The following is a 17,492-nucleotide window of genomic DNA, read 5'->3' as shown; positions in this document are numbered from 1 at the left end:
TCAAGAATTGTGTTAAATCGCATCTCTGACCTCAAACTTAAAAAAACCCCAGTTTGCTATGAATGTTCGCTTTTCCATCAACCATTCTTTTTTTCAAACTTCAGTGCCAGCTCACCCCTCTCACCCCTCACTCTCAAAGCAACCATCTCACTTCTCCCTCCAAGCCTCCCTCTCACCTCTCTCAAAAACTCCCCTCTCACCTTTCTCCCACCATTCATCCCCCTCACTCATCCTTCTCAAAGTTGGCTCCCCTCTCATCCACAAAGCTGCCTCCTTCCACTGCCCTCTCACCTCCATCTCTTCACTTCACCTCCTCAACTGCCTTCTTTGTTCTCTCTTGTCCCCCCTCTCCTCCAGTACCACAGAGCCTTTTTCTCCTCATCCAGCCCCTCCCCAAGCTATTCTGCAATCCTCCACACTCTTTCAACAACCCTCCTTACCTCCCCCCCTCGTCCCTTGTCCTACTCTCCCCCTCCCCCTCCACCTCCTGCACCCAAAGCCTCCTCCCCTCCCTCGTCATTAAAAGTGGGGACCTCAAATATCCGGGGCCTTCGCTCAAACCTTTCAGATCTTTCCATACAGGTTGCCACTGACAAACAAGACATAATCTGCCTAACAGAAACTTTCCTCCCCCAAGACGTGTCTGACTCCCAAGTATGTCTCCCTGGTTCCTCCGGTATGACAGACCTGAGCCTCGTCCTGGTGGAGGAGTTGCTCTCTTCAACAAAGACTCTATTCCTCACTCACCATGCACTGCCCTCGCTCCCCCACACCCCCAGGAATACCTTTGGCTATGGCTTCCCCTCCACTCCCACCTCATGTTTAGATGTGTACTGTACCGTCCACCTCACAGTGATGATTCTATCTGCACCTCACCATCCGAAAACATTGACAAACTTCTATCTTCTCATCCAAACTCTCTTGTCATCATGCCAGTTGGCTCGGTGTGGGTACCTCTCTCACCTGTCATGGCACCTCTGCAAAAGCTTTCTGCGACTCATTGGGACTGACTCAATCGGTCAACTTCCCGACCCGGATCTCAACCAATGGTACTCCATCTCTTCTGGATGTGATTTTGACAAATTTCCCTGACAATATCTGCTGCTCTTCCTCCGCTCCAATGGGTTCTTCTGACCACATCCTTGTCAAAGTGGACATCTCTCTGGCTATTATCAGAGAACCATCTCACTGCCGTCGAGTCTGGCATTTCACTCAAGCCGACTGGCAGGGTCTCCAAGCAGCCATCAAACTTACAGACTGGTCTCCTATCGCTACTTTCTCCAACATCAACTCATCCTGGGAATTCTTTCAAAGAAACTTGCTCTCACTCATGCACAGATTTATCCCCTCTCGTCTTCAGTTGTCCTACCTTTCCTCCCGCCCTTGGTTCACTGAAGCTTGTGGTGAGGCAGTTCTCCTGAAACAACTTGCCTTTGCCTCATGGAAAGCAAACCCAACTGAGGGCAATCTCAGTTCCTTCCATAAAGTTCGGAACAAGTGTGTATCTACCCTCAGGAGAGACAGAAAACAACATCTTTCTCATCTTAAGTCTGAACTCTCAAACCTCTCTCCCTCCTCAAAATGCTGGTGGCGTCCAATCAAATCTGTTTCTGGTGTATGTTCCCCCTCCATCCCCTCCCTTACCTCAAATGGCCGCACTGCTGATACCGCATGTGAAAAAGCTGGATGCCTAAACTCGGTGTTTGCAGCTAAATCTTGTGTCCAAAACCCATCACTTTCTCTACCCACGTTACCCATTCGCACCCAATTGTCCATGGAGTCTGTGTCCTTTTCTTCTGACAAGCTGGAGAGCTTGCTGTCAAACCTCGACTCAGATTCTGCAACCGGTCCAGAAGACATCAGCCCACATGTCCTCAAAGCCTGCTCTTCTGCTCTTGCTCACCCTCTGTTCTATTCACCCTCCCATTTGCTCAAGGTCATCTGCCATCTGCTTGGAAATCGGCAAACATCACTGCCCTGCACAAAAAAGGTGCAAAAACAGATCCCTGCAACTATAGACCAATCTGCCTTCTCCCCATCATCAGCAAGGTAATGGAATCCATCATCGCTTCAAACATTAAATCCTTCCTCTTCTCCAATGGCTTGATTTCCAATCATCAATTTGGTTTCAGACCAGTTTACTCTACCCTGGATATGCTGCTTCTGCTCTCCCAACAGTGGATTGAGGTCCTCAATGCCAGACAGGAAATCTGAGCCGTATCCCTGGACATATCACGTGCTTTTGACAGTCTGGCACCCTGCCCTGCTCACGAAACTCTCTTCCTATAGTATCCAAGGCCATCTCCACTCATGGCTCGCAGACTTCCTCTCCTGTCGCAGTCACTGTACGACCCAAAATGGAGTTCCTTCATGCCCTCTTCCTGTCCAGGCAGGAGTTCCTCAAGATAGCGTTCTGGGACCTGTTCTTTTTCTGGATTTCATCAATGATCTCGCCGACTCTATGGAAAATCCTCGATATCTCTTTGTTGATGACTCCACCCTCTGCCGTACCATCGGTCATCTCTCAGACCGGCAAGCAGCAGCTTTTTCGCTCACTGCAGATCTGGATAAAATCACAAACTGGTCCAGCACGTGGAACATGTCTTTCAATCCGGACAAATCTCACACTCTCACTATGTCTCTTCGAAAGGACTGTTTAGAAAAGCCCCCCATCCACTTTCTCAACAATCCTCTGGAAGAAGTCCTTTCTTTCAAGCTTCTGGGTCTCACTAACTGCCATGACCTTCCGTGGGAAAGCCACATTTCAAACCTCGCCTCCAAAGCCAGTCGCCGACTGGAAATCCTCCGTCGTGCAAAGTCCTTCCTCGGCCCACCTGAGCTACTGACCACTTGCAAAGCTTTTGTCCGCAGCCTGATGGAGTACTGCTCTCCCCTGTGAGCTGGTGCTCCTGCCTCCCACCTTTCTCGGTTTCACGCTGTAGAAACCAAGGCATTTTGGATCATTGGCATCTCCCGCAATGAGGCTGAGTCTTTGGGCCTCTCAGTCAATCACCGCAGGTTGGTCGGTGGTCTTTCTGTTTTCTACAGTCTCCTCTCCAGCCTCCCCCCCTGCTCTCTCTGCGATTTGTCCCCACCACATTTTAGCAGCATGCTCAAGGTCCACCAACAACCCCCTTCTGGTGAAACTACCTAAATCACGAATCACTGCTCATCTTCACTCCTTCATTCCTCTTTTTCCTGCCTTTGGAATAAACTCCCTCACTCTAGTCAATCCCATTTTCCCTCCAGGCTTTCAAAACAGCTGTTCACCACCACCTCTTATCATCCCCAATCCAAATCCTCTGTCTTTTCTACCCCCGATAATCCACCCAAGCCCACCTCTTTCAAATTCCCTGCTTTCCTTCCTGAAAGTCCCTGAAATATCCATCTTCTATTCCCCATGTTCCCCTTCCCATCCCTCTCCCTTCCACAGATCTCCAAATGTGTCTCCCCACTGTTTTGTCTTCCCACTCCCGCCCCTCTTGTGTCATGCCGCCCTTGATGTGCGTTGTGTGTTAGCTCTCACACGAGCCTCGACAAGGTATACAAAAAAAAAGGCAGATCCATATTCATTCGCTCGGGACGAAAATGCCACGACTTCCGGCTGAAACAGATGAAGAAGAAGAAGAAGAAGACCAACGGAGGATTGCGTTTCGCCTCACACCGGACAGATTTAATCTGTAAGTTGATTTCTCATAACGAAGGAGACTCAGTGTGATGTAATACTGTTTTTCTGGTCCATATTTCATGAGTTGTGCTCTGTGTTTGATGAGCAACTGTGATATTTTCCCCCTGCTATGGCGTGACGAGTTCTTCACGACGTGACTGAAGCCGGGCCTTTCAATCCGAATGAAGCAATCGGCTCACAATCCTAATTATACCGGGAGCTGAGCTAATTATTCCGGGATTGCCCTCAGTTTAATTGGTTATTTAAGCATAAAAGGTTCGATTGTTCGATACCATTGCAAATGCATAGGAAATGCGAGAAAGATACCTCAGTACCTCAGGTCGGTCAAATGGCGCCGGGTCAGTCAAATGGCGCCATTTTCTGTTTTAATTCGCATTTGGATCACGAGTGTTATTTCTGGATTAATGAGTGAGGAATGACCCCGTGACATATACAATGTATCTGAAGAACATGTGGTGGTCGGATAAATGTACTTAAAAACCACATTAATTCGCATTCTAATTAACTTTTTGAGCATAAACATGATTGTTGTAAATTATCACCGAGTACCGAGAGGAAACAATATTGGTGACTGAAGGACATAAAATGGTCGGACAAAGTGATATAACAATGAATTGGGTGTACCCGAGGACAAAAACCATCTCAACAGTTCATCACAACCTGCAACAACGTCGAGGGACTGGTGGGTGGTATCAAGATGTTAACATTGCCACCGCGGGTCATATTCACACATTAACTTAAAGCTCCACATCATCAGAAAATCACGTTTGCTTTATGAATTGCTTATGGCTTCACTTAACCTTAATCGTTGTTTTTCAGTTACATTTTACACAAACACGGGCACGGTATTCGTTCCGAAATCGCTGAATCCCCTCTATCTATCCTCCTGGGTTTCCATAGTGCGTGATTCTTCCCTCCACGTTCATTTCTTAACACTATTTCACTCACAATACTCAAGCTTGGTGTTGGCGCAGTGGTTAGGGCAGTGGCTTGGGATCCAAAAGGTCCTGAGTTCAAGCCCCGTTGGTCCACTGAATTAATACACCAGGGGGGTTGACTCAGCCTGTCATCCTTCCGAGGTCGGCTAAATGAGTACCAATATACTGGGCCAGTGTATACCCTGGTTAAAATAGGTATACCATATCCCTGTGTCGTAAGAGGCGACCAGGGTTGCGTCAGGAAGGGCATCCGGCGTAAAACATGTGCCAAATCACTATGCGGATCATACGGATGATCCGCTGTGGCGACCCCTATCGGGAGCAGCCGAAAGAAGAAGAAGAAGATTTCACTCACAATACTCACACTCCAACACATTCGTACCTCCCCTCCCCTTCCCCTCTCCAAACCCCCTCCCCCTCGACTCCCGTCTCCCCTCCAAACCCCACCCCTTCCCAACCCCACCACTTCATCCCCCTCCTACTCCATCTCCCCTCCCCGTCCTCTCCTCCTTCTCCCCCGCTTCCCCTCCCCAACTCCTCCCCTCCTCCTCTCCCCTCCAACTTCTCCCCTCACCTCCAACTCCTCCCTCACCTCCAACTCCTCCCCTCCCCTCCAAATTCTCCCCTCCTCCACTCCTACACTCCCCATCCTTCCTCCTCCTCCTCCTCCACCTCCTCCTCCTCCACCTCCCTCCCCTTCCCCTTCCCCTCCTCCTCCCCTCCTCTAACCTCCCCCTCCCCTCCCCCTCCCCTCATACTGGTACGAATTTGGAAGTTAACCGCACTCGACATACAGTTCCTATAGCTCAGTTATATCGATAAGTAAATGTGGATAGATAGCTCCCTTTCCCTCATCGAATGGGTGAATAAATGTTCATGCACTGTGAAGTTATTTTAATCGTCAGGTTTTCTTTTGTTACAAACACCAACGAAAACCCTCTGCTCCCGGCATTCTCCACGAGCTGAGTTGGGGAAAGGTCAAGCCTCACCCTCAGATTCGCTTGGTGACGCGCTGAGTTGGGGAAAGGTCAAGCCCCACCCACCGATTCGCTTGGCGAAGCGCTGAGGTGGGGAAAGGTCATGCCCCACCCTTCGATTCGCTTGGGCACTCCAAGAAATGGAATGCGACAGCCCCCACCGACGGCGAACGAGCCACCCCGGAAGCGAGCCGCGCCCGAGAGGTATAAAAAGGGAACGGAGAGACAGAAGTTGGTTCTTAGTTGGTGGTTGGAGTTGATGGTTGTTTGACTGAGTCCACTCGGGCGGCTTGCGAAGTATCGGCGCCTCGTCTTCACCAGCGCGTGTTCTGGAGCGCGAGAGGATCCGCCAGAGCTCGGAAGGCTGATCGCGCCTCGCCGGTGTCTGGATTCAGCTCACCCTCGCTGGTGCCCGGTTCAACTCTGCGCGAAGACCACACGAGGTGGACAGGTCCGAGGCAGAATCTGGTCTTCAGCTCGCTCTCCATCCGAGCTGGAGACTTCAATAAAGACCGCTTTTGGTCCGATTCTTTTGGGTGTGTGTGTTTTTGTGGCGCCAGTCCAGTAAGTAGAAATTGTACAAGTGCCTTGCTGTACATACGTGCTTCTTATATTCGGATGAATCTGCTTCTTATGTGCCACCCCCCTGCCCCATTATAAATAAACCATATGTTAAATGTATCAGTTCGTTTTGTGTTTCTTCTATTGGTTTAACACGGTGCGTGTTGGAGAGTTAGCCGGGCTGTTTCCGCTATAAAAGGGACATTTGGACCGATGGAAGCTCGGTGACTGTCCGCCCGGGTCGCACAGAGTTCGAGTACGCAAGCGGCTCGTTCCATACGGGTGCCATTGAGGGTGAATTTCCCCGGTAGTTGGCCACGTGGGTATTTAGGTAAATTGAAATTGGCAATCGACCCTCCCCCACATGGTCGACCTATTGGTGAACTTCGGTCCGATATGGGACCCGTCGGCTCCGGAGTTATATGTGGTGACGACCTATAAATTCTGGGTGATCGGTGGAGTCGACCCTTCTGCTCCATCTTGCGGTCGTATTCGTCACCGATACCCGGCCCCACAACATTGGTTGTCAGGAGTGCGATTAGGCCTCGTAGAGAAATTTACGGGTCAGATCAAGGGTGTACAGAGTGAAAAAAACCCCTGTTTCCCCAAATTGCGAGCATTTTAAGTTTTGTTCCCAACACGCAACATGTTGAACCAAGACGAGCTGAAACAGGTGGGTTGAGAGGTAGATGTAGTGGTCAATGAACCCATGGTCCAGGACACCACCCCCATGCAGGAACTTTCCCCGCGTCTGAAAGGGGCGCAGGGGCTGCATATGACGACCACCCCCCCTGTCAAATTTCCTCCCCGATCCCGGCCGGTGCGCACACCATCATGGCGGATTGGCTGCGCCAAGTTCATTTGACTTGAGCCATTTGGCGGAAATATTGATCGGAATGAGGGGAATGATGGACGCGAATGTGCGCAAGCTGGATGACATGAGGAGCGATATGCAAACGCAGCGGGGTGAGATGCAGAGCATGGGGTTGAACCTCCAGTCGGGGCAAGAGGCAATGAGGACGGGCATAATAGGAATCATGGCGCCACGTGGCAGGGTGACCGAACCGACGAGAGGGAGTGCAACGGCTGTCGGGCCCGTAATGGACACGGGTAAGGTCAGGACGACGAGCGACGTGATAATGGATGGGGAGACGTGTGGGGCGAGACACGAGGGGGTGACAAAGAAATTAACGGAGACACAAGGAGAAACGCAGGAATTAAAAGAAATTACAGATGCGGGAGATGGATCAGGTGACAGACGCAGACATCCAAAGAGGGGAACGAATTGGATGAGGAAAAAGACGAGCACACACAGGTAGAGCTAAGAGGGTCAATGGGGTTGAGCTTCGGGAATGTGTCGTGACCCGGTGCGAGCAGCAGGATAGCCTCCTCCAGGAACAAAGGGAAACTGTATTCCCCCTTGAAGCAGATCGTGACCAGGTGAGTCCGATCGGGCCGAATGAGGTTGAGGGGATGAGTGCTGTGAACGGGTACACGCGGAGCTTGGGGGGGGGGGGTAAAGAGATCCCGGGACCCCTTGTGGTCGCGCGAATCCCTGATGTGATTGTCTCGGTGTGTATGGTAAAGAGTGTGAATGGTGCAAGTGTGCCAGAAGGTGAGTATGGTGTGAGTAAAATGGCGTGCGTGAGGGCATGCGAGGAATTGGACGATGGACCGGTCTCGAAGGGAGACGGGTGTGGCGAGCCTTTTGCGCCGTATTGAGCTATTTTGGTTACCGCACCGGGTTCGCGCAACAGCACGTACGAGGTCCGTGGCGCACTTCGCGCACGGCCTGCGCGCGCGCGTCTTCGCGATCCGGCCATGAAAAGTTCCACGTCGGACACAAGCCGGCCGCGTGGATGGTGAAAATGTAGGTGAGTGATGGAATTCGGAACACGCGCGTGCCCACGTGGGCGCTTGTGCTAGGCATCACGTGCTGCATACCGCGTGTTCTGTTCGCGGAGCGCACGGAGCGGGTTTCCGGGACGATGCGCGTGTGCTGGCTTGCACGGGAAACCGCGCATGTTCGGTGCGCGAGTAACGTCATCGGCGGGGATCTCGCGGCACGAATGCTGGGGAAACGGCGCACGTCGTCCCGTGTGGGGAATTCCCCAAGAGCGAGCGCTCGGTACGATTGGCAGGGTGACGTCATGGCTGCACGGATCGACCATCGGAGGGGACGTTGGTATCGCCCAAAGGGCCGAACGGGCAAGCCGTAAACCACCGCTGTGGCGGTGCAGAAAAAAAAAGCCTCGCTCCAAGTACACTGCCCTGTAGGATGTAGTGGACATCATTGGGCAAAGGAAGCACTAGTTAGTGGGATGGGTTAGTGTTAGTTAGACCGGCTACATGGTGATAAGAGTTGTTCCTCATAGAGCCCGTGGAATGGGTTCGTTGGAGGGATTTTAGAATAGATTTAGAGAAATGGATTTTGGGTTTTTCTGGAAGACATGGACAGACATAGAATGTGTAGTGGGGACGTAGCTTAGCTCCGTAGATTAAAGGGAGCGTGCATTCGTTTAAGGGATGACGAGGGAGCACGAGATAGTTAGGGGAATTTAGTTAGGAGAATGGTCGAGTGTGGAGTGCATGGAAAGATGGAAAATGTGTACAATGAGTGAGTGTGGGACAGCGGGCCCAAGAGTGTGAATGGAGCGAATGTGGAATGTATGGTGCGAATGACTGAGTGGGGGGAGGAGTGATTCCCACCCAAGTGACCCCGGGGTCAGTGTAATGTTAGTTCGTAGGTTAGTCAAATTTACCAAAAGGAGGTCGTTTTGTTGGTGTTGAGTGAAGGCACGATACCCATTTGGAGGGGTGCAGTAGTAAAGTTGACCAGCTGGGAGCGTGGTTTGGGAAGGTGAGTACCGAGTAGTGGGCACCCTGGGCACCGAAGTAGTCGGCCAGAGGAGGCCAAGGGTCCAAGGGACCGGGATATAGTGTACTGGGCACGGGCGACCCGCGGATCGGGACCTGGAGCACCAAAGATGCCACGTGGGCATGGAAGGGGGGCAATGCCAGGAAGGGCAACCCCCCTTGTTCAAAGGGAGCAGGTAGGCTCGGAGACAGCCTCAGGGCCCGGGGGTGCCATAGTTTGAGATTCGGCGGAGGGGGAATCCCTGCCAAGTGAGCCATGCTGCCCAGCCACAAAATTGTGCAAGGGCACGAGTGAAAATTGGAGGGCGAGGCCCAAATTTATAAAAGGCACCAACACAGGTGACGGGAATCATGGTTTTTAGAACCGATAGTTTAAATGACAGGTGTTTTGGAAAGCCCCGGGGTAGTTTAAAGTTAATGAAAATTAGGATAGTTAGGAAATGTACCCCCTTTGCACCATCCATCCCTTCGCTCTCTGGAGGCCGCTGGACCCACCTTGGGAAAGATTGCTGAAATCTGAGGAGGCCATTCTGAGGCTTCGTTGGGCCTCAAGACAGGACGCTGGTCTCTCCCTATTCCCTTCCAGAAAGGGATCTTCAGGGTTTGGAGTAGGCTAGGTTGACAGGAGAGGTGAGCCAGACAAAGTCAGGAAGTGGGTTCAGGAGACGTAATTATGAAAGAAAAAATAAAAAGGGGCTAAATTTGTTTTGTGTTGCAAATTAAGGAATTGGGTTTGGACAGAGACAGGCAAAGGCGATATGTTGGGGGGGAGACAGTCGGGTAGGTTCGAGCCCATGTTCAGAGCGGCCAGCACCACCGCACTCCCTCCAGACCCACACGGAACGAGACCAGAGGCCGGCCAGCTTCACCTGCCGGCCTGTTGTGCTGTATCGCCTGTTCCGCATTTGCCTTGCCAGGCCTTGTTTGCCTGCCTCTGCCATAACCCCATGCCTGCTAGCCCTTGGTTGCGTTGCCCCTGTGTCACCGTTCATCCATATGCCCCAGTGAAGAGGGGACTGCATTGGTGCAGCCCGTGCACCATTTGTTGTATTCAGCCCATCCATTCATTTCAATGAGCCAGAGACTGCATTGGGCAGCCTGGCTACCTCTTCAAATGGCCTGTGGGACACCACATGACATGCCGTGTTAGGGTGAGTTGCCTCCAGCAGCTGGGGGTAGGGAAAGAAAAAAAAAAGAGAAGGTTCACTGCTGGAATACTCTAGGGCAGGGGTCGGGAACGTTTTTGACTCAGAGAGCCATAAAAGCAAAATATTCCGATATCTATTTCAGTGAGAGCCATATCATATATTTTAAGACTGAATTCAACTAAATGTGAGTATAATAAGCCTCTGAATTTATTCTTTTAAATAATGTTGTTATAATACTCACCATTAATGGGACTTCTGGTGCTGCATGGATTTGCTGATGGCTTTGTAGTCTGGTTGGTACTTGGTGAGGTTAAGCTTCATGCAAGCGTTGAGGCTTTCATCCGTTAGACGTGATCGTAGGTTGGACTTGATGTTTTTAAGATGTGAGAATGACTGCTCACATGCATACGTAGATCCAAACAAGGTCAATACAGCAATACTCACACGCTGCAGTGTGAGGTATGTGACAGGAAGCGCGTTCCAAGTTTTGATAATCAGCTCGTCTTCGGGTTGAAGTTTTTTTCATTTCTGTCCACATGTGCTTGCTCGCCAACTCTGCTTTCTGTCGTGCGATTCTTTCCAAATCTTCATTCAGTGACTTGAACTTATTCACCCACATGTCTGAGGCCTTCAGGTCAGCCACTTCTGCTTCAAAATCTCTGACGGAGACACCAGGAATGTAACTGAGGTCGGCTGTGTTCAGTGAACACTCGTTTGGATGGGTGATGAACTTAAAAAGACGAGTGTGCTCACGAAATTCTCCAAAGCGTGCTTTGAATGACTGTAGGAGACTGGATGTGAAGCCAGCTAACTGGTGGAGATCAAAGTTTTGAGTGGGCTCACTTGCTGTGCATGCATCTTTAAATTGTCTCAGTTTTTCAAAATGTAGTAAACGACCTGTTTGAAGATCCATGATAAAGAGCTCCAGATTGTTTTCAAAAGCAAACACGGCTTGAAGGGATAACACTGTATTTCCAATGCCTTGCATTTTCACGTTGAGCTCGTTCAGATGTTCAGTCATATCCACGAGATAGTAAAACTTGAGGAGCCACTCAGTTTCGGCTAGCTCAGGATGCTCAATCCCTTTCATTTCAAGGAAAGTCCGGATTTCGTTCAGGCAAGCCACAAAACGGCTAAGCACCTTCCCTCTTGACAACCAACGCACATTGCTGTGCAAAAGCAGACTGTGATAGTTATTTCCAACTTCATCCAGCAGTGTTTTAAACTGGCGAGCATTTAAGGCTCAGGCAACAATAAAGTTGATCACACGAATGACCAGTGACATCACTTCGCCAAGCTGCCCATCACACATCTGAGCACAAAGTGCCTCCTGGTGTAGAATGCAATGGAAACTTAGGATGGGTCTATTTTCATGTTCACGGAGAAGCGCCACAAATCCTTTGTTTTTCCCCACCATACACGGAGCACCATCAGTACACACCGAGATAAGTTTATCCATTCGTAGATTTTTTTCCTGAGCGAACTCCATGAAAGACTTGAATAAATACTCACCTCTTGTGGACCCTTTTATTGGCAGAACAGCAAGACTTTCTTCGCGCAGTGTATCACCAGCAGCATATCTTGCAATCACACTGAACTGTGACAAATGGCTTACGTCTGTTGACTCATCCAAAGCCAGGGAAAAGAACGGCGCTGTATTTATGTCCTTCACTTGCGTTTCCTCCACTTGGTTTGCCATCATGATGGTACGATCATGAACAGTTCTTGCCGACAGAGGCATGTCTTGTATCCATTTGATTATCTTGTCTTTGTTCGGAAGATCATCAAAAAGTTCATTGGCGACATCCAGCATGAACGTTTTTGCATACTCGCCATCTGTGAATGGTTTTCCGTTCCTCACTATTGCTAAAGATCCAGCAAAGCTGGCGGAATTATAGTCACCTTGCCGGGTCCATACGCGGAGTTGCTGCTGGCTGGCTTGCACCCTGCTCAGTAGCTCTTGGCACGCTTTCTTTCTGCTGTCTCCCACAGGGTATTTTGATGCAAAGGTAGCATGGCGCGTGTCGAAGTGCCACTTTATATTCGACCGTTTCATCGATGCAATTTTGTCATTGCAAATTAGACACCACAGAACCTGCTCTCTCCACAAAGGCAAATTCTTCGGCCCATTCGTCCTGAAATGTACGATACTCCTCATCTTTTTTTCTTTTCGCCATCTTCTTCGTCGAAGGGTTAGCTTTGAGCAAATGAGAGAGAGGGAGATGTTGACCCAAGTGAGTCTGGCTGGCCTGCGCACGGGCTGACATACTCGAGAGGTGCAGCGCGGCCGGCCGACTCTGGGATGCTGTCGCCTCAGCGGTGGCGCGTGATTGGTCGAGATGAATTCCGTGACGCGTCTCGGCGGCGGCACGTCATTGGAGGAACCGAAATCACGAGTCGCCTCAGCGGTGGCGCGTGATTGGTCGAGATGAATTCCGTGACGCGTCTCGGCGGCGGCACGTCATTGGAGGAACCGAAATCACTACTCGCGTCGGCCGCATGACTGGACGAAACAAAAACCGCTTCAGACAATTCGGAGGTGTTTTTTCTTCTCTCCTTCTGCCAAGTTCAGCCCTGCACGTGAATGAAGCACGACACCAAACTATAGGTAAAGCTTCTGCGAGAAATATTGGGCTTTCCAAGTTTCAAACTCCAATTTTATCTGCGAGCCAGATGCAATCATCAAAAGAGCCATACCTGGCTCGCGAGCCACACGTTCCCGACCCCTGCTCTAGGGGTATCTTTTGAGCATGCCCTGAGGACCACTGACCTTCAGCTGCGGAGCACTCACCCACACAAAACTGTTGACATTGCTGTGCCTTCTTTCCCACAGATGCCAGGTCTTGGGCCATGGTTAGTGCAAATAGATAACTTAATATAAGGTAAGAATTGTAAATAAGTTTGCAACCCACCTGTAGTTTGTCGTAGCGCCGGCAATGTACTTAAGTCGTCTGTGTGAGTCTGTTAGTTAGTTACGCAGCACATTAGGTTATTTATTTTTGGACATGTATAAAAAAAATGTCACACTCAGGGATCCAAAGGTAAAATGTACGAGGGGAGAACTTCCACATGCTGGTCACACGAAAATTTGACGACTGGGGACGAGTCTGTAAAAAGGGGAGGGGGTCGTGTTACGAATTTGGAAGTTTACTGCACTCAACATACAGGTCCTGTAGCTCAGTTATATCGATAAGTAAATGTGGATAGATAGCTCCCTTTCCATCATCTAATGGGTGAATAAATGTTCATGTGCTGTGAAGTTATTTTAATAGTCAGGTTTTCTTTTGTTACAAACACCAACGAAAACCCTCTGCTCCCAGCATTCTCCACGCGCTGAGTAGGGGAAAGGTCAAGCCCCACCCACCGATTTGATTGGCGACGCGCTGAGTACGGGAAAGGTCACGCCCCACCCTTCGATTCGCTTGGGCACTCCAAGAAATGGAATGCGGCAGCCCCCACCGACGACGAACGAGCCACGCCGGAAGCGAGCCGTGCCCGAGAGGTATAAAAAGGGAACAGAGAGACAGAAGTTGGTTCTTGGTTGGTGGTTGGAGTTGATGGTTGTTTGTATGAGTCTACTCGGGCGGGTTGCGAAGGATCGGCGCCTCGTCTTCACCAGCGCGTGTTCTGGAGCGCGAGAGGATCCGCTGGAGCTTGGGAGGCTGATCGTGGCTCGCCGGTGTCTGGATTCAGCTCACCCTCGCCGGTGCCCGGTTCGACTCCGCGTGAAGACCACACGAGGTGGACAGGTCCGAGGCAGAATCTGGTCTTCAGCTCGCTCTCCATCCGAGCTGGAGACTTCAATAAAGACCGCTTTTGGTCCGATTCTTTTGGGTGTGTGTGTTTATGTGGCGCCAGTCCAGTAAGTAGAAATTGTACAAGTGCCTTGCTGTACATACGTGCTTCTAATATTCGGATGAATCTGCTTCTTATGTGCCACCCCCCTGCCCCATTATAAATAAACCATATGTTAAATGTATCAGTTCGTTTTGTGTTTCTTCTGTTGGTTTAACACGGTGTGTGTTGGAGAGTTAGCCAGGCTGTTGCCGCTATAAAAGGGACATTTGGACCGACAGAAGCTCGGTGACTATCCGCTCGGGTCGCACACGGTTCGAGTACGCTAGCGGCTCGTTCCGTACGGGTGCGGTCGAGGGTGAATTTCCCCGGTAGTTGGACCACGTGGGTATTTAGGTAAATTGAAATTGGCAATCGACCCTACCCAACGTGGTCGACCTATTGGCGAACTTCGGTCCGATATGGCACCTGTCGGCTCCAGAGTTATCTGGGGTGACGACCTATCAATTCCGGGTGATTGGTGGAGTCGACCTGACTGCTCCATCTTGCGGTCGTGCTCGTCGCCGATATCCGACCCCCCAAAAATACCTCGTACTTTTCTTACCCACATTCATCCATGACAGACGATTGTGTTCGGCCCGACGTATTTCGATCCCTCTATCTAACTCGTGCAATCCCCGTCGTCCCTTAACACTATCACATTCTTTTTAGACGAGCCGCTGCTAATGTATCGACACAGTGACGGACGGATCCAGGGAGGTGAGGGGCGCACCCGGCACGCGCCCCCCTGAAACCCCTCCCCTCCCGTCAAAAGCGATGTTTTTTTTTTTTTGAAGCTCACCTGGATTTTAGGCAGGTGAGCTTATGCAATCAACCAATGTCTGAAGGTGAGTCAGTGATTTAGTGAGTTAGTCCCGGAAACACCAGTCATTATTCGCTTTAACCGAACAGTCGATTTTCATGAAACTTGGCCACCAGCTTCATTTCTGAAGCCTCATGAAGGCTTATTGACCACATCAAAATCTGCGTTCATTGAGGGGGTCTACAGGGCGTGGTTTTGTTACGAATCTGGAAGCCTTTTGCACACAAACAGACAGCAGTCCCCGTAGCTTAGTTATTTCGATAAGTATGTGTTTATAGTTAGAATCCCTTCTGTTGAATGGTAATTTTGTGTGTGCGCTACAAGTTATTTTTTCGTGAGGTTTTTGTACAACAACAACAACAACAACAACAACAACAACAACAACAACAACAACAACAACGGCACCGTCCCTGACTCAACCCGGTCGCCATTGCCCAAATGTTTTTGGCTGAAGGCGTGGGTGGAGCCTCCATCGCCTCAGATCCGACTCCGCCCAGAAAGGTGGGAGTTGCCCCGTGACCCGTGGGCCTGTCCAATGAGGGACGGCCAGCGGATCGTGCGATGGAACCGACAAATCAGGAGGCGAGTGGCGAGAAAAGAAACCGCTCAGAGAGAGAGAGAGAGATAGAATAAGAGATATCGTGGCGACTGCGGAGCGTCTGCGGTCTTGGTGGCGATTTGCTTCATCTGTGGTCGTTAGTGGCTTGGTTCCGTTCGTGGGCCGTGGACTTCGGGTCGTGGGTTCGAGTCCCACCATGGTGGCTTGGAGTCTGTGTGACCGCACGAGGCGGGAAGGCACCCCGGCCCGGCTCTACCGAATAAAGACCCACAGGGTCCAGTTTCGTGTGTGTGCGCGTGCGCGTCCGTGTTCGTCCTGTCTGTAAGTAGAATCGTAAAGTGCCTTGTTCATTGTACATTACATTTCTTTATTCGTGATAACTCTGCTCTGTGGCCCCCTTCCCGATTATTGCCTATTGTAAAATAAACCCCCGTGTTAAATGTTCCAGTTGGTTGTTCGTGTTTTCTTTCATTGGCCCAGCAAGGTACGTATTGAGAAATAATAAGGCCGTTGGTGTTGTAAATTGTTCATTTGGACCGATGGATCTTGGTAATCCCCCGCTCGGTTTACACGCGGATCGTGCTCGGAAAACGGTCCGTTCCGCCCGAGGTCCGTCGAGGGTGTGGTTTTCCCCGGTAGTTGGATGATGTGGATACTTAGGAAGATTGAAATTAGGCAATTTACCCTACCCCACGCCGTCAAAATACTGGTGACCACGGTCCGCTCAGGGACCCGTGAATTTTTAGACTTATCCAAGAGTCACGACCTAAATTCCAGGTGTTTGGTGGGAGACGACTCCACTGCTCCACCTCCTGGTCATTTATTGCCACCGAACCCTGGCCCACAACAGTTTGACCCCCCCCCCCAAAATAGCATTTGTTCTCTTCTTTGAAACGATGCACACAATTTTGATGAAACTTGACCACAACGTTCATCACCAATGATGTACCAAAGTGTCTTGACTGCATCAAAATATGCACTTATGATGGGAGTCCACGGGGGTGGAGGGGGGGGGGCTGAGTGATTGTTGCTCCTGATCCAGGTGAGCTTCAGGACAGGTGGTCCTATTTTTACTTATGCCCCCGAAGGTGAAGGAGTTTATGTTTTGACCCCTCTCTGTCTGGCTATCTGTGTGCAGGATATCTCAAAAAGTTGTGGACAGATCCACATGAAATTTGGTTAGCAGGTTGGGTGTGTGACAAGGACGATCAAACTGATTAGATTTTGGTGAAGATCCCGATCCAGGTCCGACTGCGAGAATTATTAAAGTGATTCTTCACCATTGAGAGAAAGGACTAAAAACGATATGTAGCATGATATCTCAAAAAGTTGCGGATGGATTTGGACGAAACTTGGAGGGCATGTTGGGCGTGTGACAAGGAGGAATTGATTCCATTTTGGTGAATATCTGAATCCTATAATTTTTTGAGTGTCAGACCTGTCAGATACGACTGTTTGTGGATCCTCTGTGTATCCGCGGGTTTTTCAGTGTGACCTGCTTCGAATATTTTTTTTTCACTTCAAGACTGGTCTCCTATATCCACCTGGGAAATTGGAAATTGGAAATCAGCCAACATCACAGCATAACATAAAAAAGGTTCAAAGATGGATCCCCTTAACCTCAGCCCAATAAGCTTTTTATCATCAGTAATCAATATCATTAATCAAACTGTCTTTTCAATCATCAGCAAGGTCATGAAATCCATCAGATATCGTATCATGACGGTCTATTTCAACACGTCAACTATCACCCAACACAACAATCTTCTTCTTCTTTCGACTGCTCCCGTTAGGGGTCGCCACAGCGGATCATCCGGATGATGCGCATCGTGATTTGGCACATGTTTTGCGCCGGATGCCCTTCCTGACGCAACCCGGGTCGCCTCTTACGACACAGGGATATGGTACACCTATTTTAACCGGGGTATACACCGGCCCAGTATACTGGTACTCATTTCGCCGACCTCGGAAGGATGATAGGCTGAGTCAACCCCCTGGTGTATAATTCAGTGGCCCAACGGGGCTTGAACTCAGGACCTTTTGCATCCCAAGCCGCTGCCCTAACCACTGCGCCAACACCAGGCTCA

At 50.2% G+C, this 17,492-nt stretch overlaps 1 protein-coding gene across 1 annotated transcript in view; it reads left to right on the top strand.

Moving 5' to 3' along the window:
* The window catches only part of TRRAP (transformation/transcription domain associated protein), a 242,696-nt gene that overhangs the window by 11,687 nt on the left and 213,517 nt on the right, over positions 1-17,492 (top strand). The window lies entirely within an intron of this gene.

The sequence above is a fragment of the Eptatretus burgeri genome, chromosome 15 (assembly GCF_056783735.1).
Source record: "Eptatretus burgeri isolate ZD-2024b chromosome 15, Ebu_testis_v1, whole genome shotgun sequence".
NCBI classification, from domain to species: domain Eukaryota; kingdom Metazoa; phylum Chordata; class Myxini; order Myxiniformes; family Myxinidae; genus Eptatretus; species Eptatretus burgeri.
The sequence above is the reverse complement of the archived record's forward strand: the minus strand, read 5'-3'. Positions and strand labels throughout refer to the sequence as shown.